This window comes from Rattus norvegicus, chromosome 12 (genome assembly GCF_021556685.1).
Source record: "Rattus norvegicus strain SHRSP/BbbUtx chromosome 12, alternate assembly SHRSP_T2T, whole genome shotgun sequence".
Classification (NCBI taxonomy): Eukaryota; Metazoa; Chordata; class Mammalia; order Rodentia; family Muridae; genus Rattus; species Rattus norvegicus.
In genome coordinates, this window is record NC_141545.1 from 5,160,921 (window position 1) to 5,182,428 (window position 21,508).

Sequence of the window (21,508 nt, forward strand, 5' to 3'; positions counted from 1 at the left end):
TAATTGAAGAGATGGAACAATAACCTACAATTCTCCCTCTCTGTCACTGTTTCTCTGTCACTCTTTGTCTCTCTTCCCTCCTTCCCTCCCCCCTCTAACAGACCTGAATGAACATTGGAACTAAAGTAAATGCACATGTGAAAATAAGCCAGGTGTGGTGCTGCAGGTCTTTAATTGCATCACTTGAGAGGTGGAGGTGGGTAGAACTCTGTGAGAGGCTGCAGACCTGATCCAGGTACTGATTTCCAGGGCTTTTGTGCAAATACCCCTGACTCCACTAAAGAAATGAAGAGGAAAATAAAGAGACAGATACAATTAACTTGGAATGAACCAAACAAACTAAGAAAAAGGAAAGGCAGTAATGGAATGGCCTGGCTTACAGAGGAAGGGCAAACATTTATCTGCCATTGCCTCCTCGGTTGAACACACAAACACACGCGCAGAGAGAGAGAGAGAGAGAGAGAGAGAGAGAGAGAGAGAGAGAGAGAGAGAGAGAGAGGGAGATCTGTTAATCTGTTTGTCTCCCTCCCCTAGTTTTTCAGACAGGGTTTCTCTATGAAGTCCTCTGTAGACTGGTGGCTCAGAGGGCAAAGCTGCTGGCTGTTAAAGGTCTAGGTAAAACAATGTGATGGCCTAAGGGAACCGTTAAGGCCTAGATGCCGTGTGAAGGAGGCCTACATTAGATTGGTTAAGATAACTCTCACCTGGCTAGCCTGCCCTTTTTTACAGTTACTAATATTGCAAGGACGCCTTCTCATAGGTTGTTTCTGCTGTCACTGCCAGAGTTCATTATATATTCTGTTAGGTTCTGTATGACACACACTCAGAAACCAAACATTGTAGAAGCCAGTGTGTCCTTGAGTGCGTGTCTACAAAGTTTGCGTGCGTTCGTGCCCAGGGACATGCTAGAGCCCACCCCAGATTTGTGTTTCAGAGATCTTTACTTATTTATTTTTCCTGCCATGGCTCGTGTAGGCACCAAGTCACCACACTTCACAAAAAACAAAATGAAACAAAACAAAACAAAATCCACCAACAAATGGACCAAACTGAAACCCCAATCCAAACAAACAAATATTCCTGCCTACCTGTCTGTCTATCAGGGATACAACAGAGAAGTGGAATCTTGAATAAACAAAACTAGAATACCTAAGTCTGCCAGTTTCCCCTCTCCCTGCCCTCCCCTGTCCCCAGCCCATCCCCTAGAGCTGTGAAAGCTGAAATGGAATACAATCTATCATGTATAACTCACTCTGCTATCAGGATTGAGGCACATGTTCTCTCAGCTGCCTGGAATTCAATCCAAGGGCGTTCAACTCTCCTGAGCTTATGTCCTCTGACCAGGATCCTAGTCCTTAGTCAATGGTGAATTTAAGACTGGGCCTCCTGTTTGTTCCAGTTCAGGCTAAGACTTCAGGGTCAGGCCACACTCCTGAGCCCCACACAGGGCTGCCTGCAGACTCTTGTGACTGCAATAGAGGCAGAGTGCTCTCTGCCCAATCTTCTTCTCTCCTCTTTGTCACAGCCATGGTCCCCAAGAGCACTTGTCAAATACATCTATTTCTATCTCAAAGGTAAGTTCCAAGAATCAATCCCCATAACTGACCATAAATGAGGATTCACTCTGTGTATGTATATATAATGTTATAGAACACAGAATAGGGATTCTTGGTGAAAGCTTTGTGGATATGTCTCTTTCCTAGATGTCTTTGCACTGGGATTTTTCTATATGACTTAGATATCCCCGCCATCTTGCCATTTCAGTTTTGTTTTTCTTTTGGATGCTAATGCTGTTTGACATAATATCCAAGGCTGAACTTCCATACTGGGCTATGGTTTCAGACTTGATTTATAGCCATGTCGCCCTCGGGTTGCTTCCTTTTGATCCTAGAGGTTTATTAATCTTTCTCGAAAGGCCTCCAGTACTTGATAGGATTGTGCTATATGCTGTCAGAGCAGAGTTACACAGAATTCATATGCTGGCCTTCCTCTCTCTGATGGTGCTTACCATTTCCAAGTCCTCAAACAGGGCAGTGCTTGGAAAAAAAAAAAAAAAAAACACTGCAGTCAAAGAAATCATACATGTGGGTCTACCACTGGCTCCATGAGAAATGAAAGAGGAATATAGTCTTGGCTTACTGGTAGTATTATCCCAAGTCTAGGGAAGGGGACTCCTAGAGAGTACTAAGCCTTCTCCTCATCCATCATAGTCTGTAGAGCTTGTAGCTTTCATTTGGTCGGTGTGGTGACCTTAACATGTTCTAGGTATTTCTGCCATGTTACTTCTCTATATGTAGACATGACCTCAGGTGTACAGTCACATTGGAAATATAAAAAGCCTCTCATCTGAACTGTGAAATTCAATGTGTGTTATATTTAAAACCACAATAATTGAGTGTCCATTGCAACAATAAATATTATTAGGGGGTTTCTACCCCACCATAGATCATTTAGTTCCCAAATAAAAAACACAAAACTTTTAGATTTATAATAAGCCTCCAAGTACTAGAACTGGGCAGGCATCAACCCTCTGTGCAATTTTCCTGCTTCCCTGTCAATAACCCTGAGGTATGTCCTACCATGCCCTGCCTGGGCCACACCTGTTCTAACAGGCTGGCCCTCATGGAAATATACTCACAATCCACCTACCCTATGGGGTGGTGTCTCCTTCCTTCTCCTCCCATGTCCTTTCCTTTTCCTCGTGGACCCTGCCAGAGCCCCCAAGCCCTGGAAAACTTTGCTCTGTCCCCTCTCTTCTGCCCAGCCCATGTTGTAGGGATTTTTATTAACCAGTAAGGGATAACTCGAGAGACAAAAACAAACAAACAAAGAAACAAAAATCTGGTACACATGAGGATCTCCTTGTCCTGGAGCAACCAGACCTTAGGGAACAGAATTTACCATTTGAATATACAGCAGGACCAGACCAACCCATTATATGCCAATCTACTTTGTAGCTGGACTCAAACCTTGGCTCTCACACCGGTTAGATGTTCAACTGTGGAGAAGTTATTTTACCTGTGTTTGACTCAATTCCCGTATCTGCACGGTGAGGATGAAAACGAGTGTTTAATTCAGACTTGTCTTGGGGACTGATGAGTTAATGTACCAGTATTTAAATATTAAATACCATCTACTTTGCATAATTAATAAAAGTCTGTGGAAAGGGCAAAGTAATAAAGCCAGAAGAACATTTGATTAGAAAATAGAGCCATACAACTACCTCTAATAATAAACTGAGAATCAGGAAATGGTGGAAGACTAAGGCCAGAGAATTGGGAAATCAAGGCAAGCCTGGGCCACGTAATAAGATGCTATCTCGAAATATCAAGACAAGTCATGGTCGTAGTAATTATAAATCAAGAAATAGCCATTGTAAAGAATTTACAAAAAGCAAAGCAATGGAGCAGTGTGGATGCTGTGTGTCAAGTCCCTCTGCTGTCCATCTCTGGGACCAAGTATACACCAGATCAGTGACTGGAATGGGGTGCTGAGTGCCTGGAGCAAAGGGATGCTGGCTGAATGGCCACATTTGAACAGCACTAAAGTAGGACTAAGTGATAAGAAAAAAAAGCGATATCGAAAACATGTAAATTTTAATGTCCTCCAGAAAGGCACAACCACAATAATTTTACTGTTTGTGAAGCTGCTTGTGTCAGCAAACTTCTAATATTGGTAAGGATGCGAAAAACTCTTCTGATACAAACCAGTTGCCAATAAGAAGAACAACCACTGTCCTTACCAAGGTGACCTGGATGCTTTCAAATCGGCTGAGGCAGCCTTAACAGCCATCAGAGTAAGTTAAACACACAGATATCTGTCATTTCAAAAAGGGGAAAATGAAGCCTGACCCCACCCCCCCCTTTAAGGAATACCAAGACTACTCCAGCATTGAGGCTTACACATCAAAATATGCCAAGAAACTTCATAGAATATACATTTCTCCTGTGTGCTACTGAGTGTGTGTGTGTGTGTGTTTTGTGTGTGTGTGTGTTTTGTGTGTGTGTATGACTGTGTATGTGAGTGTGTGTGTTCGAATGTGTGTGCATGTGTGTGAGTGTGTGTTTGTGTGTGTGTGTGTGTGTGTGTGTGTGTGTGTGTGTGTCTTTGTGCACTAATGCTTCAATGTGCTGCTATGGTGAATACTGTCCCCAACTCAATTATGAAGGTTAGTATTAAGCTGTAAGTAGTATGTGGAGAGTGGTCACAAAGAATAATCAGGAGTCTTCTTCTGTTAAGTTGTCTGAGACTTCCAATTGCTGCATGCTGTGAGTGGGCCTCACATCTCAGCACACTAACACTTTTATGTACAATTCCTGTGTGTTTTGCTTAAACAATTTTCTATGAAAAACTTTAAGAATTTTTTTCTCCCTTTCATTTTTTGGGGGGGAGCATGGGTCTTTTTTTTATTTTTTTGTTGTTTGTATTTTGTTTTTGTTGTGGTTGGAGGTGGTGATTTTGTTGTTGTTGTTGTTGTTGTATTTTATATTATTTATTTAATTTTTCTTTCTTATTTTAGGTCCACAGGATTTTCTGTAGCCTGTGAGGAAGTCCTAGATTTAGGACACTGGATCTGTACACCTTAGAGAATTAACCACTTCACTGCACAATTTTTGTTTTTGTTTTTTTTTTTTTTTTTTTTTTTTTTTGGTTTCTGTTTTTCTTTGGAGATCTCACTGTGGGAGCAGAGGAAGCCCCAAGGAAGTGAAGCCCTGAGTGGATGTGTGCAGTAACCATGAGCATGTCCATGCCAAGGACACAAAGCCATTTATCCATGGGGAAAAGGCAAAGGCCCCCATGCCCTTGAGGCTCAGACACATGCCAAATCCTTCTCAGGATGGTGTTGATAGTGTGTGCAGAAAAAGTCTACTCTACCTTTCTCCCTGGCCCCATCTGGATATTTACAACCTGAAGACTGCTCCCTGCAGAGACTGCTCCTACTGAGATTAGTTAAATCTGCCCCTTGTCATTTACATATACATAGTCCTCCCCTCCTTGTTTATCTGCACGTAATGCCCACCTCCTTGCTGCTGTGTGCAACAACCCTGCTCCTGGCCAACTATATAATAAACATGCTCAGCTTCTGGGATACTGCATTTTCTCCAGCCCTTGGACCCAGCCTTCCCCAAGTATGTGTGTCCAATCTCATTCTTCATTGGACTTGGCAATCTCAGTCTGCTCCACTTTGAAGGAAGTGCTTACTAAACTGAAATCTAAAGGACACAGTGGATTAAGCTCCCTATCAAGTGTCTTTGGTGAGGGTTGGGGTGGGTGTGAGACCAGTTACATTCTGATTATTGCAGAAGAGTAAAGGATTCACAGTTTGCTTTTGGTAAAGGTAAGCCCCACAAGAGGCTACATTGCCAACGTTTTCCCAAGTCACTTCTAGGAGGTCAACTGACTCCTAGGTGAGTCTTTGGTTATACTGCTTCAGTTTTCTGTGGCTACACTGTCCAAATGGCACCCACTGGTCACACATGGCTATTTGAGATGAACTAAACTTAGAACTAAAATCTTCCTCTTTAGTCACAGCAGGCAAAGTAGGAGGCAAACAGCCAGCCAGAATCCATAGCCAGAAGCACAGCAGATATTGAATATTTCTATCATCTAGAAATTACTCATGGACAACAGTGGTCTAGGTTCCTGCTGTCTGGTTTTTCCTTCAGGGAGAATTACTTGCTGTTACCAATATCCAGAAGTTTATTTTTAAAGCAACTTTACCAATATATGACTTACTATCCCCCAAATTAATCCAGTTCAAGTCTACAATGCAATGGTTCCCCATAAATCTACCCAAGTTCATCGGTAGACCATGGAACAAAAGAAAGAGAGTGTATGCAGTTATGTAAAATAGTATGAAACAGTAATGACCACTGCATATTTATACTGCACTACTTTTGAATTCTTCAAAATTCATGCCTTTTATTGATAGTTGTACAAAAATACATATTCTAGAGTTGAAAAATATTATACAGTATTTCATTGAGACTTTAATATTTTTGTATCTTTTGCTAGTATTGTTAGATTTTTTATAAGAGTTTTACTTTGTGGATTTTTTTTTTTTTTTTTTTTTTTGCCAATCTGGTTACTATTGATGCCATTTCAACGTTCTCAGGATTTTGACAAAAATATTACCACAATGATATAGTGATACTCATTTTCTTTAGGCATTTACATATGCATATACACATATATGGGAAGTTATATATACATATTTTTATGCTATACTGTTAGAATCCAATTCTATTATACCTCAACATATACAGTTTGCTCAATCTGATTTCTGTGAATGTCATCAGTCATGGGGAAATAGTAAGAGCCTGAATAAACATGGACAATATTTGCAGAATGCACATAAAATTGAAGGTGGTATATAAGCAAAAATGTGAAGTATATCACTTACAGCCTTCATATCGAATGCACTTTAAAATGTTTAATAGATGAAAAATATTTCAACTATCTTTCCCACTTTTTTGTTTTTTTCTTCAAAATGTGTCTCCTGGGTGTTTTGAATTATATATGCTGTTCAAGATTCTTTTGACAACTGTAATCTAATGCCTTAAATGTGTTTCTGATATTTCTATTCAGTTGATCACTGTTCAGTAATTGTACCAAGTTGATAGCTGTAATTTTATTATCACTTTCAGAATGTAAATTTCATGGGTGAGTATACACTTTTGATCCTAGCTCTTGGGTGGCATAGGCAGGTGGATCTCCTTTTTGAGGTTAATCTGGTCTACATAGCAAAACCCTATCTTAAAAAATCAATCAATAAATAAGCAAATAAATAAAAAGAATCTAAAATATTTGAAATTTGTATGAACACAACCACATCATTAATAACAATTGATTTTTATTGCAGATAATTAATATAATTAATATTTACAAAATGTTACATAGTGTCCTATGGGAACTCAATTTCATTGTAAATTAAACCTGCTTTTCTCTTTTCATTGGTTGCTCTTAGTTAACATTTTCATACACTATACAATTTATTCCGATTATTCTCTCCCCCACATCATCTCATCCCTTCCCCTATGACTTAAACATACATAGTCTTCTAAATTTAGGCTTTCCAATGTGTGATTTCTCTTTTATTTATTATACATTCCTTTACTTTTCCATCTACATTTTATGGTACCTTAATAAGAAACCCATTCTGTCATTAGCTTTATCTCAGTGTTTGGTAGGAGACATTCACATTCTTCAGTAGCTTGTCATCAGTGCAAGAAATGACATCGAGGTCTCTCTCTGTGTCTCTGTCTCTCTCTGTCCCTGTCTCTCTCTCTGTCTGTGTCTCCCACTCCCTCTATGTCTCTATGTCTCTCTGTCTCTCTGTCTCTCTCTCCATCTCCTCCCCAATTGTTTTGTTTTCTAATATAAGGTCTCAGACTGTAGTCTAGGCTAGCCTTGAACACAAGGCAATCCACCACCCTCAGCCTTGTGAGTGTTGGGATTCCAGGCATACACTATCTTGTCCAGTGAATTTTATGACTCTCTTACATCCCTTTGCCATTTCTGAATTATTTTAATTTTTAATATTGCTGTGACCCTTTTCTAGCTTCTAGATGTAGATACATTAACTTGATTAGAAGGTTTTAGTTTTTAAAGATTTATTTATTTATGTACATGAGCACTCTGTTTGCGAGTGTGCCTGCATGATAGAAGAGAGCACCAGACAGAAGAGGGCATTGGATCCCACTAAAGATAGTTGTCAGTCACCATGTGGTTGCTGGGAATTGAACTTGGGAGCAAAGGAGAAGTAGAGCTCTTAACCACCAAGCTGGCTCTCCAGCCTGATAAAAAAAGATATTGATATTAAATTTCATTCTTTTTTGTGTTTGTTTGCAATCTTTCTTCTTGAGAACATTGTGATGGAATGTCCAAATGGTACTTAGTGGCAGTTGGTGTAGAAGGAGCCATACCTGTGTTGCTAATTTTTTATAGTCAAGTACACGGATACAAACAGTCTACTCCAGGGAGAATCTTGACTGTTTCTCTGTTGGATGGGTTCCCTCCTCTTTTTCTTTAATTGTAAAATGTTACTCAGGTTTTGTAATTTAATGATGAAGTTGGGGCTCAAAAAATTCATACTGTTTTGAAGAAAGCATGCTGTACCTTAAAACTTTATCTTAGAGCAATTTAAGTAGTATAGGAATGACTTATTTTTTAAAAGCTTTGAAAGAACTCATAACTAATGTACTGCGAAAATATCACCTAGCTCACCCAACTGTTTTCTGTTTCTGACTCTGTGTTTTTATTACATGCCTGTGCAAAGTCAGGAAAGTATGACTATTAAATCAATTAGTCAGACACTTGCAGCTCAGAATAATGGCTTTTTTTGGTTCCTTTGTTTGCAGGCTAGGGATGAAACCCAGGCCAAACCCTTTACCACTAAGCTGAATAACTAACACTGAACAGTGTTTCTTAAAATGTAATAAAAATCAATTTAACCTTTCGCTGACCACAGTACCTTTTTGCTGTTTTTTTATTGGTTAATAGTCTGCCAGTTTGTCCTGATTTGTCAGAAAGCATACTACTTTTGTGTTGGATTATTTTATATGATTGTGTTTTTACTTTCTTACTGTGTTTTGGCTCATTACTTCCGTGCTAGGCATTTTGCGTACAGAGTTAATATGTGTTCGTTGTTACTCTAGTTTCCTTCTGAGAGGACTAGTGTGGAACATTGGCTTTTATTTTTCTGACCTTGTCTCTGTAGAACACTATTCTTTTTATTTAAATGTAAATGTAATGGGAGAATGTGCTGTCATAGAATTCATGCTCTTGTTTCTTGTTTCAGCAGAAGGGCATTTGTCTATTGCTATATACAATTAGTTTGTGTAACTAAAGAGCATGTTTTAACCCTTTGTTCTCTGTATACTCTCCATATGTTGCGTAGTCTGCTTTACTTCTCCTGTGCCCCTGTCAGCCGTGGACTTTCTTTTCAATTTGTCTGAAGATTCTGTCATATATTATAGTGCCTTCACCTGCAGTCATATTTCTCAGGGTCCCCTGCTGTTCCCATATGTGCTTACAGAGGGAGCTTCCAGGATGTTATGACCCACCCATAGGTTCCTATTCTCAGCATTCAGTTTAATTCTTGCTGATCATCTGCTCTCAGTGTCCTGGGATTCTTAGTCATCTCAGCACTTGCCCTTTGCAGAGAGCCCTCCTACCTGAGTCATGTAGCCAACCCTGTGCAGTCAATGGCCTTGCTGAGGTACATTTTGTCACAGGCTGATTGGAGATACTTTGTTGGATTTCCTAGATAAGCCATTGCATCATCTAAATGAAATAGGACTCTGGCAGGCAGTTTGGGGAAAGTTCTCTTGTTAGCCTCCACCCCGACCAGGGTGAAATTAGTACAAGCAGTTCTCTCTGTGTCTCCTTCATTTAATCTCAAATGTTCCCTTCCAGAGGAGCTTGAGGTCAGGTGTCCACCAGATGGGACCGAGCTCAAGCCCCACCAGTTCTTTAGTTTGGAGCAGCTGGAGTAAAAGGAAGCTCTGGTTTTATTCTTTTTCTTCCAGAATCCTTCTGCCTTAATTACATCCCACCATCATCCTGGAGGTTCAAGACTCACACTCCTTTAAATACAGGAGGAGTGGAGGAGGCAGCTGAGTCTTCTCTGTGTAGTTCAGAGATTGGAGATGTCTTTGGTAGAGTAGGGTGGGGTTTAAGCTACTCCGGAGTGTAAGAGAGATCTCACTTCTTTGTCAGGACACTCATCATCCTGACTCCTTATTTCTCTCCATAAAATGGGGAAAGAGCAGTAACAGCCCATGTGTATTTGTGTGAGTTAAGAGAGGAGACTTTGAGAAACCGTCAAATGAAACCACGTGCCTGATACAAACTCACTGCTTCTTTGCTGAGCTACATGGACGAGCCTCAAGCTTACCAAGATGGTGATGGTTCCTGGATATTCAGAAGTATCTCTTAGTCCTGTGGTTCCAGGGAGGAAAATGGGGAAAGAACAAGAAGATGGGCATTCTCCAAACCTCAGTGCTCTGGTTAAGGTATTAACTATCCAGGTGACTGTCGTGGGACTGTTCTGGAAACGATGGTCCTGTCTACAACTACCCATTCTATTGACCTGTACTTTAGTGGATGGCGTCCTTGAAATTGATCAGTTGTGACATAAACGGGGTTGGCTCTAGAAGAGCTGCATAATTTCAGTTATGCCTTAGCATCTTGTCTGTGAAATGGGAACAAATGTGTGCCTGCTCTTGCTATGCTGTTTTTCCTTCTGTCACAAGGGAGTGGTGTCAGCTCATAGGGATGTAAGCATGCTTTGCGGACAACCTGGATGTGAACTACTCTCTGATTTCCTACTCACCCCAGAAATCTTAGATGTTCTTAGAATTCTTGAATTCTTAGAATTCATGCCTCTTACCTGAGGCTTGGAATCAGCCGCACATGCCAGGAGGACCACTAACACACCTTTCAGTCCTCTCTGCTGTTCTATTCTTGCCTGCATTCGATGACTGAGCTGGCTGCACAAGGAAGGCCCTAGTTCTCATATGTTCTTTCATTTTCATCCTGGGAATATTCCCAACCTGTGATCCTTGTTACACCAACCTGCCTTTCAGAATTGATGAGTACACTTCTCTAAGACAGTCTCTGTTTGCTAAGCAGGCACCTCTCTTTTTCAAAGAGATCATCTGTTTCTCTCAGGGTTCTAGTTCTCCCTCTTTGTTATCAGCAGCTTAGATTTAGAAGACTAAAGCAGTTTTTATTTTTTAGGGATTCTTGTTTTTTTTTTTTCCTTGTTTCTTTTTTTTTTCCACCTTACATCCCAATAAGCCCCTCATCCCTCTTCTCCTCCCAGTTCAACACTTACAAATTCTTCCCCCACTACCTCCTCCTCCTCCCTTCTTCTTAGAGAAGGGGAAGTCCCACTTGGGTACTGCCACACCCTGGAACCTCCCATTCATAGCAAGACTAAGCGCATCCTCTCCCACCGAGGCACAAACAGGCCGTCCAGTTAGGGGAAGAAGAACCAATAGCAGGCAACAGAGTTGGCAACAATCTCTACTCCAATTGTTAGGGGACTCACATGAAGACCAATTAGCACATCTGCTACTATGTGTAGGAGGCCTAGGTCTAGCTCCCTGTATGCTCTTTGTTTGCTGGTTCAATCTCTGTGAGCCCCTGTGAGTCCCAGTTAGTTGACTCTGTAGTAGAAGATTAAAATGTTTTATAGGTCAATATGGATGGATAAGTGCATGTGCAAAGAACTCTAACTTCTATGAAATTTACAATGCCATGAAAACACTTCAGCAAAGATTTTGGCATACTATTTACAATGTCTTGAACACCATTCCTCACAGAACAGGCGTGATGGAAATCCCTTAGTAACTGAAGAGGCATAGGCATGAAGGAGGAGAAATACTTGCTTACTGTATTGTTTGTAAGGAAAAAAACCTCTTAACTGAGCTTAAAAATCCGGTTGCGAGCCAAGAATTGCATGTTCCAGGAACACGCCTCTTCCTGTCACCATATCAAGGTACCAAACCGTTGGCTGCTTGTGGAGCCAGTATCTTTCTAACCCATGTGTGAGCAGGAGTTTGTGGGAGACAAGTACTTAGGTCAGGGATCAATCAGAACCTGGTACAGGCCTTGGGTGTCTGGCATCATTAGTTACAGATCTGCCAAAATGCTTTGGGGAAGGTTTTAATTTAAATCCCAAGTTTATTTCAACGAAATCTCCCTGATACGATCTGTTGGGAATTTAGAGTGAACTAGACAAGTGTTCATTTTGGAGGGCATTTGTGAATTAGACAGTAGGTCCATAAACAACAGCCAAACAAACAACTAAAACAACAACCCATTCTGGGTGTATGACTCTCAGGATGCCCCTACTCACTTCAGAGCTCTCAGTGAAAGGGTTGAAGAATCTTTGTTGGCTACATCAATTTTTTTTATTGACATGTAAATGCAGAAGATTAGAGTCTACTACAGGAATGGCAGGATCATTTAGGTGATTAGTGAAAACATCACTTTTAGAGAACTCCTACAGGAAGACCCCTTCATTCTGTCCTGTTGGGATTAGCAGTCCTGGGACATATAAGGAATTGATTTCTGTATGTGAAATGGGTTTGCTCCACTGAGGAAGTTCGGTGGGAGCAGGATGGAAGGGACCGGGTTGTGAGTGGGGGGCTGGCAACAAGGTGCAGAACCAAGACCATGGCCAGGTGCCCAGCGGCCTACCTGTGGGATGTGAGCTAGCTGCCCCCTAAGGATGCCTTCAGGTGAGGACAGGTGGGGGTGGCTTGTGCCCTGCTGAGCCGGTTTAGGAGAGTTTCAAACACAATCCCAATGCTCGCACTGGCGCCTGAACAGATCCCCGCGGCCTGTAGGGGGCAGCGTGCAGCTCAGCAGGCGATGGTCGTGGGCAGATCATGGTGTGCCTGGGGGCGCTCAGAAGCAGCCCTGGGCCTCCACAGAGCCACGAGAGGGGACTTAGGGGCCTTGTTGGAGCCCGGACCTCCGCATTACGCGCCTCCCCGCGTTGCCCGTGTTGCGGAGTGGCTGCATGTATCCTCCCCACCCCGGCTCCACCGAGCATGAGCCTGGACTGAGGGCACACAGAGCTCTTCAGTGAGCGTGGGACCTTAAGGCACTGGGAATTCGTAGGTGAGCTCAGGGCCTGACGGGAAGCAGCGCGCACGACGTTTTTGGCGACTGCAGTGGCGCGTGTGCTTGGGCGTGGTTTTCTTTCACAAGTCCCAGCAGTGGGGCCGGCGCTGAGAGTGACTAAATTCTCTCTCCCTCTCCGACCGCCGCAGGCCAAAGAGGTGATTCTGCCTGCATGATGTCCTCCTTGCTGGAGGCGAGCTCTTTGCAGGCGCCACATCGCGATCAAAAAGAGAAAGAAAAAAAGAAAAGGAAACGTGGAAGAAGCAGCCAGGTAAGGGGGCAGTAGCGGCGCTGGGGGTCACCTGGGCCACGGTCCGGCGTGCTTTGACAGTGGCGGGGTTTCCAATGGTGACCTCAGCCTCGGAGTGTCCAGGGACATAGCCCGGGCCAGTCCTGCCAGGGTACCTCGAGGCATGGCATTCGCACAGACCCCTACCCTTGCCGCAGGTCTGGTCCCCAGGGACAGCAAGCTGCCAGAGCAGCAGCATCAATGTAGGTAGGAGACCCGCGGGCATTCTTGAACTCACTCTCCCAGCCCTGGGGAAGCAGTGCCAAAAGGAGGCGTTGCAAAGTGAGCCCATTGGGTAGGGGAAGCGAGGATTCAGGGATGTTTGGAGAGCTGAAGCAGGGATTGCAAAGCCCATGGCACTGAGAAAGATTGGACAGGTGATTTGGAGTGTGCATGAGAGCTGTGCTCTGACATCCCCAGAGAAACTTGGGGCTCTCACCTCTCTCTAGATTGACTTGAATTAAATGGCCTTGTACCTCCCAGGGCAGGACAGGCTTTTCAGAGGCAGCTTAGCCTGGTGGCGCGCTCCCTGTAATGTTTCTATTGTATGTTAAAGAACGGGAATCGGGCATCGTGGGAATATATTTTCTTAAAACCTCAGGCAATGAATATATATATTATTTAATAGATTTCTTCTAATCTATTTGTAATTGGTTGCCCCTTGCAAGGGATTGTATTGGGAGGATGTAAAATACCCCTCCTTCAATTACTTGGAGAAAGGGAACAGAAACAGAGATTCCCTCTTTTTTAGCCTGCAAAGCTCTGAGAGATTACAGCTCCGCATAATTTAATTCTTCCCCTACCTGCTCTGAGCAGGCCTCCAGATCAGCAAGTGCCTTTGGAATGGTTTTGCTTGTTTTCGTTTATTTTCCATGGTGCTGTTTAGAAGGCCACGAATTGCTAGGTGAATTTTAAATTTCAGGAGGTGACACCCAGAGTTTATGGTGGTTTCGTTCAAATATTGCAGTGTAGTTGCAGCATAAAAAATATTTCCTGTGACAAGAAGTGGAAAAAGAAAGTTGATAAGCTAAGAAAAGTAAAGCCTTGAGCCAGACCAACCATTTGGCTTCCTCAAATATGGAGCAAGCATGGAATGTTGCTTTTTCAGAATCGAAAGGGTTTTTAGAATAGGGCAGTGAATACTGTGTGGTGCTAACCCGTCCTTTTTGTGGCTGACAACAATTAGGATACAGGTCAGAATGTGCCAACAGCACAGAGTTGGCGCTGGAGGTATTTGAACTCAGAAGTGCTCAGGAACTGTGAACGTTTCTCTGTTATCACCCTGGATCCATCTAGTGAAGTAGAGCACTTTGATGCCGTGTAAGAGGCCGTTGTGAGGGCTGGAGAGATGGCTCAGTGGTTAAGAGCACTAAGTGTTCTTCCAGAGGTCCTGAGTTCAAATCCCAGCAACCACATGGTGGCTCACAACCATCTGTAATGAGATCTGATGCCCTCTTCTGGTGTGTTTGAAGACAGCTGCATTGTCTAACGTATAAGTAAGTATATTGTACAAAAAAAAAAAAAAAAAAAAAAAGAGGCCATTGTAAAACTGCATCTAGCCTTGTCATCTACTGCTTTAGTTTCTATGCAGACAGGGCACAGTTGGAGAGCTTCAAGATCAAGTTCATTGCCTGTCTTTAAAGATCAAGTGTATCACCTAACTTTTTTTTTTCTTTTTTTTTTCCGGAGCTGGGGACCTAACCCAGGGCCTTGCGCTTGCTAGGCAAGCGCTCTACCACTGAGCTAAATCCCCAACCCCCATCACCTAACTTTTAAACCAAGAAATGTAGTGTCTTTTTTGCTGCTTGTGTAGCTTTTAGTGATGTATCTTATCTCCTAGTACATCCTTTGTTTCCATGATAGTTGTTTTCAAGTATATATGATTACCGATCCTTTTTGTAGACCTATTCAATATTTCTGCTTTTATTGGTTAAATATTTTTGGTGAATTTGCATTGTGATATCAGTAAAATCCTATGTGAATGTTTTAGAGAATATACCGGTTTGTGTAATTTGCTCTCAAGGATTTTTGGTGGCCTGTATTCACATTTAAAAGACTCGAATTTATACCATCCATAGCAGGATTGATAGGGAAGCACAATGGACAGTGACAGTGTTGTTCCCGTTGACAGTTGTGGGAGCCAAGAAAGAAGTGTGACTTGCATATTTGCGACTAACAAAATCGAGACTGAGTATCATTACTGTTGAAGCCCATGTAAAAATGATGAAATTTTCAGAAATCACCAGTTAAGAAATCGTAGTGTTGCTTAAATGGAATCTGAGTTTCAAAGTTATGTTTCATTTTTCTTTATTCCTTAATGAAGCTTTTTATTAAGTTTTTTATTCACCATTTCACCCTTAGATGCACAGTGCTAAGATCATAGTAGGTGCTCAATAAATCACTTAACCATCAGGGCAGAAGAATGGTAAGAAAGTATGTATTTTCTATACGTTCTGTTAGTTTTGGGAACAGGTGGTTTTAGGTTTACCAGTCATATCTTGGTATCTTGTCCCACATAAGACAACTTGACAGAATCCCCTTTCTGGCCATTATGTTCAAGTTATTTTTGTCTTAAGCCTTCTTAAAAATCATGGAAGTAGTGTAGAAACTTGATTGTACCTGCAATATAGCAAAAAAGGTCAGTCTAGATAGGTAAGCAGTTATGTTTCTCCATGAACTGATGTCTTAAAACATGTAAATTTTAGGAATTTAGTGTTGTGTTTTCTAAAGATACATCATACAACATACAGATAACATTGTAATAGAATAAAGGAATCTTTTGATTTAGCACCAAATTCCATAAAGCAATGACTACTGCACAGCTCTCTTGGCCATATGAATAGCAAAAATTGTATTTCACTTTTTTAAAGCAGTAACAAAATTACTTAAGGTTAAGCGGAGCCCATGGGAAAAGGTCCCGGTGGTGTTTCTCTTTGGTTTCTTGTGATCTTTCTAGAGAATGGCTTTAAGAAATAAGTGCGGTCAGGTGGTCAGTGTGGTCAGGCAGTCATGAGCAGATGGTTAAGCAATGTGCTAGGACCCCATAGACCACTGAGCCCAGCTGAAGAGGAGAGGCTAGGCAGTGAGCCCAGCTGAAGAGCAAAGGCTAGCCAGTGAGCCTAGCTGAAGAGCAAAGGCTGGCCAGTGAGCCTGACTGAAGAGCAGAGTCTAGCCATTGAGCCTGACTGAAGAGCAGAGGCTAGCCAGTGAGCATGACTGAAAAGCAGAGGCTAGCCCATGAGGCTGACTGAAGAGTAGAGGCTAGCCAGTGAGCCTCGCTGAAGGCTGAAGAGCAGAGTCTAGCCCATGAGGCTGACTGAAGAGCAGAGGCTAGCCAGTGAGCCTGAGTGAAGAGCAGAGGCTAGCCAGTGAGCCATGCTGAAGGCTAATGAACAGTGATTTTAACATTTATATATAAGTTCTTCAGTTTTCCTAAAAGTTTGTACAAAAGTTTGCCTCCAAAAAGATCGCTTAAAAAGTTCTCTTTGCACTCTTCTTATCTCCTTTCCTCTTGCTCTTATGTCACAATAATTTCCTTACTCTCAAGGCCTTATTCTCAACACTATGCCTTTACTTCTAAGTTCTTCTTGAGTTTTGTCCTCTTCGGTTCAGTTCTGTGTAAAAAGCTTTCTCTTGCTTTGTCCTCAGCATTTGTATATCTTTCTGAATACATCATCACATGGTAAAAAGTTCACCACAAGTTTGCACACGAATTCAAATCATAAGTTGAATAATAAGTTTACAACAGAGAATATTTACATGCATATCCATTAAGAGTAATTATCAGGATAAACTGTCATCATCTGTCACTGGCTCTACAGGTTCGTGGAGAGTAAAAACTGTAATTTTTGTGAGAAAAGAGTAAGTGAAATTACCTATAGGCAAATCCAGTCAATTTTTTATGTTTGGTCCTTGCACCTATATTAAGTCATTAATTCTCTTTTTATGAACTTTGGTTAATTGGTTTATACGCTCTTAGAATGGGCTCTAATTTGGAGATGCCCGCTTGGTATTGCAGAAGTAATTTACTCATGACACTTTAAGAATGGCAGAGTTTTCAATGCAATTTTGATTATCAGAGAGAACATAAGAGCAGTCCTATTATAAACGGGCTTTGAATTACTAATCTAATTTTAGGAATTCTTTTACAATCATCATTAAGAAGTAAGAAATCATCTATTTGTCGATACAACATCACTCCAAGACAATACATCTTTGTTCTTCTGTGGTGATCTGTTCAATAAGTAGACTAAAGAGCATGACAAATACAGAGGCAGATGCTTACAGCCGACCACTTAGCTGAGAACAGGATCCTCAATGGAGGAGTAAGAGAAAGGATTGAGGGAGCTGAAGGGGTTTACAGCCCCATAAGAACAACAATAAGGAACACCCAGAGCTCCCAGGCTGACACCATCATCCAAAGAGTACACATGGACAGACCCATGACTATAGCTGCATATGTAGAAGAGGATGGCCTTGTTGGGCACCAATGGGAGGAGAAGCCCTTAATCTTATCAAGGCTTGATGCCCCAGTGTAGGGGAAAGTCAGAACAGGGAGGCAGGTAGGCCTGGGTGGTTGGGTGGGTGTGGTAACACCCTCATAGTAGAAGGGGGAGGGGGAGTATAAGGGGTTTTATGGATGGGAAACCAGCAAAAGGGATAACATTTGAAATGTAACAAAATCCCTCTCTGGGGAGGGGACAGCGGATAAGGTGCTGCTAGCCCCCTACTTCCCTGCTGCCTCCCTTTGTTCGTGACTCTGGTGCCAGGTGTCAGCCTGGGACTCTCCATGGGCTGCTGCTGGCACTGGTGCTGGCGTTCAGGTCCAAGAGCATGATGAGCAAGGAGCACATAGTTTGTCCCGATTCAGAGCTGGGCCAGTGGCCACCAGAGGACAAGCACACCTTCCTGTATGATCATGAGGTCTTCCTGGGCAAGGAGCATTCCAAGACCTTTGATAGCTAAGCCTGGATGAGAGCAAGGAGAGGCTGGGGAAAATTGTTGATCCAATAGACAGTGATGGAGGCGGCCTTGTTACTACTGAGCAGCTGAAAGTTTGGATCGAACAGGTACCAAAAAGATACATCTACCATAATGTGGCTAAACTCTGGAAGGATTATGATAGGGACATAGACGAAAAGATCTCCTGGGAAGAATACAAGCAGTCCACTTATGGCTACTACCTGGGAAACCTTGCTGAATTCCAAGATAGCTCTGATCATCACACCTTTAAAAAAATGCCTCCATGAGATGAGAGGAGGTTTAAGGCTTCAGACATTGAAAGCAACCTGACAGGTACTCGGGAGGGATTCATTGCCTTTCTGAACCCAGAGCAGTTGAAACATATGAAGGAGATTGTAGTTCTGGAAACCCTGGAGGATATCGACAAGAACAGGGAAGGACTTGTGGACCAGGATGAGTATATTGTGGACATGTTTTTCCCATGAGGACAATGGCCCTGAGCCAGACTGGGTTTTGTCCAAATGGGAGCAGTTCAATGATTTCCCAGATCTGAACAAGGATGGGAAGCTGGACAAGGATGAGATTCGCCACTGAAAGGATGAGATGCTAACCAAGGAGGAGATTCTACAAAACTGGAACATGTTTGTGGGAAGTCAAGCCATCAATTACAAGGAAGATCTTACCAAAAATCATGATGAACTTTGAAAGCCACTCATCCTCATGTGGCCAACCGTCACGGGCTTTGTGCAGATGTTCTGGGTGATTGCTATAGTTGTCAGTTGTATAGCAGTTGTGTCCCTAAACCATGAGAAACTTTACTAAATCTCAAATCACACATTGCTCCTCAAACAATAATAGTTCTACACCCCACTTTCACCAATGGACAGTTCGGGGAAACAGAAATTAACCAGAGACATAGAGAAACTAACAGAAGTTATGAAACAAATGGATTGAACAGATATTTATAGAATATTCCACCCTAAAACCAAAGGATATACCTTCTTCTCATCACCTCATGGTACCTTCTCCAAAATTGACCATATAATCGGTCACAAAACAGGCGTCAACTGATACAGGAAGATAAAAGTAATCTCATTCATCCTATTGGATAACAATGGACTAAGGCTGGTCATCAATAACAACAAAAATGACAGAAAGCCCATATATACATGGAAGATGAACTCAATGTCAACTTAGTCATGGAAGAAATAAGAAAGAAATTAAAGACTTCTTAGAATTTAGTGAAAATGAAGATACAACATACCCAAACTTATGGGACACAATGAAAGCAGCACTGAGAGGAACACTCATAGCTCTGAGTGCCTGCAAAAAGAAACAGGAAAGAGCATATGTCAGCAGCTTGACAGCACACCTAAAAGCTCTAGAACAAGCATTAAATAAACCCAAGAGCAGTAGAAGGCAGGAAATAATCAAACTCAGGGATGAAATCAACCAAGAAGAAACAAAAAGGTCTCTACAAAGAGTCAACAAAACCAGGAGCTGGTTCTTTGAGAAAATCAATAAGATAGATAAACCCTTTGGCAGACTAACCTGAGATCACAGAGAGTGTATGCCAATTAATAAAATGAGGTCTGAAGAGGGAGTCACAATAACAGAATCTGAAGAAATTAAATAAACTCATCAGATTGTACTACAAAAACCTATATTCAACACAACTCGAAATTGTGTAAGAGATGGACAATTTTCTAGACCGATACCAGATACCAAAGTTAAATCAGGAACAAATAAACCATGGAAAAACCCCATAACTCCTAAAGAAATAGAAGCAGTTATTAAAAGTCTCCCATCCAAAAAGAGCCCAGGACCTGATGGGTTTAGTGCAGAATTCTATTAGACCTTCATGGAAGACTTCATACCAATACTGTGCAAACTATTCCACAAAACAGAAACAGACAGAGTACTACCAAGTCCCTTCTATGAAGCCACAACTACTCTTACACCTAAACCACACAAAGATACAACAAAGATAGAGAACTTCAGACCAATTTCCTTTATGAATATTGATGAAAAATGCTCAATAAATTTCTTGCAAACTGAATCCAAGTACACATCAAAACAATCATCCATCTTGATCAAGTAGGCCTCATCACAGGGATGCAGGAATGTTTTAATATACGGAAATCCATCAACGAAATACACCATGTAAACAAACTCAATGGAAAAAAACCCATGATCATTTCATTAGATGCTGAGAAATCATTTGACAAAATTCAATACCCTTTCATGAATAAAGTCCTGGATAGATCAGGAATTCAAGGCCTATATCTTAACATAGTAAAAGCAAAATACAGCAATCCAGTAACTCACATCAAACTAAATTGAGAAAACTTGAAGGAAAATCAGGTTTTCTAAAATCAGGGACTAGACAAGGCTGCCCACTCTCTCCCTACTTTTTCAATATGGCACTTGAAGTCCTAGCTATAGCAATCAGACAATGAAAGTAGGTCAAAGGGATACAAATTAGAAGGGAAGAAGTGAAAATACTAATATTTGAAGATGATATGATAGTATACTTACGTGACACGAAACTTCCACCAGAGCATTACTTAATCTGATCAACAAATTCAGCAAACTGTTGGAGTATAAAATTAACTCAAAGAATTAAGTATCCTTCCTCTATTCAATGGGTAAACAGGCTGAGAAAGAAATTAGGGAAATGATACCCCTCACAATAGGCCCAAATAATATAAATTATCTTTCAGTTACTTTAACAAAACAAGTGAAAGACTCACATGGGGTCGGGGGGGGGGCGCTGGAGGGGGACTTATGGACTGGAAACCTGGAAAGGGAATAACATTTGAAATGTAAATAAAGAAATATATCAATTAAAAATCAAATTTAAAAAAACTAAGAAATAATCAAAAAAGAAAATGTGAACAAGAAAGAAATTTTTGGATTTGAAAAACGATGAATGCCAGGTATTTGAAAAACTGTATGACCATGGTAAACCCTTTAATATACTTGAGAAATTTTTTTTACTTGTTAATGAACTGGGTCTGCTTTTTGTTTTTTTGTTTTTTTTTTTCCATAGTGAATAGAAATATAGTCCCTTTCTGACTGTAAGGCTAGGAATCCAGATGTAGTGGAATTTATTATTTGTTCAGTCCTGAACCATTGAGCCTGCCTCTAACACAGCTTATGCTAAGGCAACAGGCCAAGGGGACATCTAAGCCAGAGACCGAACTATCTGGACTAACAATTACAGGTGAAATTCCTACTTGTAAATGGGAGGAGAGGAATAAAGGATACCTGTGAAGATTGAAAAAAAAATGAAATATACCCAAAAAAATCCAATAAAAATGTCAAAAACAAAAAGAAGAAATAAAAGAACTTAGAAAATGCAAAAGATTGGGGTGCCATTCCACAGTCATGATGTGTTTCTTCTGTGATAGCTTACAGATTAACTCACCTCTCTATTATTGTTTTCTTATTTGAAAGTAAGTAATGGCATCATCTGTGGACTGGTTGGTAAGAACAAAAGCTTTGCCTAACTTGAATAATAGGTCTCTCCAGAGCATGTGCTTAACATTCTAAGCACAGAGATATTTGCTGAGGGGAGTAAAAACAATATCCAGACATAAAACAGTGATTTAAAAA

General features: G+C 41.4%; 1 long non-coding RNA gene and 1 pseudogene across 11 annotated transcripts in view; both read left to right on the forward strand.

The window, feature by feature from the left end:
• Nucleotides 1-21,508, forward strand: part of LOC148001994 (uncharacterized) — a 741,081-nt pseudogene that overhangs the window by 205,350 nt on the left and 514,223 nt on the right. The gene's annotated exons all lie outside the window — the stretch shown is intronic.
• The window catches only part of LOC108348331 (uncharacterized), an 84,826-nt gene continuing 75,687 nt past the window's right edge, over nucleotides 12,370-21,508 (forward strand). For 9 of the 10 annotated variants that reach the window (XR_015634493.1, XR_015634484.1, XR_015634481.1 and 6 more), the window contains exon 1: nucleotides 12,784-12,910. This is a non-coding gene — a long non-coding RNA (uncharacterized LOC108348331). Of the gene's footprint in view, nucleotides 12,637-12,783; nucleotides 12,911-21,508 lie in introns of those variants that run through there. The other variant, XR_015634483.1, reaches the window with a different exon arrangement.